Genomic DNA, 2,163 nt, shown 5'->3' with positions numbered 1-2,163 from the left:
TCTACAGACATTTCAAACTGAAAACTCAACATTCTCTGCGTGTTAAAACTGCATTAAGCTGTTTAATTGTTTTGTGATTACCAGAGCACTTACCTTGTGAGGATATTAATTAACTAGGCATAAAGAGACCAAGTTTCTCTGTAAGGAGAGAGAGACTTTTTTTTTTTTTTTTTTTTTTTAAGTTATTCCAGTTCCTTTTACTTTCTAGCTAAATAGATCTTGCCTGGGAAAGAGAAAAAAAAAAAAAAAAAAAATGGGTCTAAATGCAAATTAACATTACTGTTTAAATATCACAGACCATTTTCTCTGAGCCCAGTTACAATAACTAGTAATTATAAAAATTGCTTGCCTTGGGCTTCTGGCTAAGCCAATGCTAAACTTGTCCTTTTATTAGATCTGTCAAACTGAGTTAATTATCTTTATGATAATAGATGTGCCTTACCTCAAACAAAACAAATACCCTTATAATTAGCTTTTTAGTTAGAATTTTAATTTATTTATAAAGACTGTTTGTTTTGTTTCTTTTTCTGCTTCACAGAGAAGTTTGATTTTTAACAGGTTACTAGTCAGCTTTGTCATTTTTCAGAGAAAACACTCTCTATTTTGACTGAAAGGATCTGTGGTTAACACTGTATCTCCTCAAGCCACTATTGAGCACTGTGAATCTGTGTGTGTGTGTTGGTGTGAAAGACATGCTAAAGGACAAGGGGAAGAAACAAGGCATATTCTTTTAATCCGGAAAGTTCTCTTTGAGCTGACTTTTGAAACAGCACATTAACTGAATTTAATAGTGAAGAGTGCCAGCAAACACTAATCCTAGCTGCATGTTTTCTTTTGAATTCATGTTCTGAAGTCAGAGCTGAACTTCTCTTCAACTACTGAAAATAGAAAGCATAGCCTGGTTTAATATATCTCTGTCTCCACAAAATCCCTTTCAATCTCTCTCTCTTTCTCTCCTCTTTTTTCCCTTCTTATCTTCCTTGTGTATTCTCTGAACCCATCCTGCAAGCCCTCCAAGCAGAGCTCCCAGTAAGAACTGAGGCATGCAGGATGGGATCTATGCTTTATTCAGGATTTCAGATGTATTTCTTCAATAAAGTAAGAAAAATACATCATGCATCAGCAACAACTCTTATTTTCTAAACAGGAAAGAAAAAATAAAAGGAAGAGATAAATACTTTTAAATTTAAGTCTGGTGGAAAATGCAGTCTATAGATTAATAAGTTAAGGAACATGGTTAGGAAACAAGTGCCTTGTCTGTTGTCTTCATTCTGTCACAGTGATAGGATCAAGTTGGACTTCTCAAATAAAACTTTCGTAAATTTTCCAGATCTGAATGTCCCCAGGTAAGTAATGCAGTCCTGTCTGGAAACACTGTCAGATGCTCAGCTCATTTACATTTCTACCAGCATTTGAGATGCAAGCATTTGATGAGGTTAACTAAAACTGCTTTATCATGTCTGATTCCCTCCTACTGAAGTAGTTAAACAGGCTTGATATGCAACAAATGTAAGTGGAATGTGAATAAAAATGTGGTAGCAATTACAGTAGGAGGAGACATTACCAATATTTACAAGTTTTTCAATTAATAAAGTAATTTCAAAAGTAAACAGCTTTGCAACCAAATGAACATAAATGCAGCTGTTTGGTAATGAAAAACATGCCCATTGCTATGCACCTTGTATAAGCGTATGAAAGGGAAAAATGGCTCAGTTAAAATCAACATAGATATATCTTTCCACTCTCTATGCACATAAAAGCCACAAAACTTATAAGCACCTCAGAAGTACAGAAAATAATACGTAACAGTAAATACTCAATATCAGACAAATGTAGTAGTGATAGCTAATATCAAAACAAAGGCAATATATACAAATTTCTGTCTGCAATTAAAAAAATCTTCATTCATTTTTCATAATTCAAAACTCTCTGGTGAAAAAAAAATATTTCTGTGGCCACTAACTAAAATTAACGTGATTGAAGGTTATATATTTTCCTTACTTTGCGGGGTCTATTTGGCTGGTCTAAGTCATTGTATTTTTGAAAGATAGCAGGAGAAATGAAAGAGAAGGAGAGAATAAAAAAAAAAAAAAAAAAGAAAAAGAAAAAAAAAAGAAATGGAAAAAGAAATAGAAATGGAAATGGAAACTTGAGAGGACTTAT

This window comes from Lagopus leucura, unplaced genomic scaffold (assembly GCF_019238085.1).
Source record: "Lagopus leucura isolate 7727_CA_CO unplaced genomic scaffold, USGS_WTPT01 Super-Scaffold_100004, whole genome shotgun sequence".
Taxonomy (NCBI): domain Eukaryota; kingdom Metazoa; phylum Chordata; class Aves; order Galliformes; family Phasianidae; genus Lagopus; species Lagopus leucura.
The sequence above is the reverse complement of the archived record's forward strand: the minus strand, read 5'-3'. Positions refer to the sequence as shown.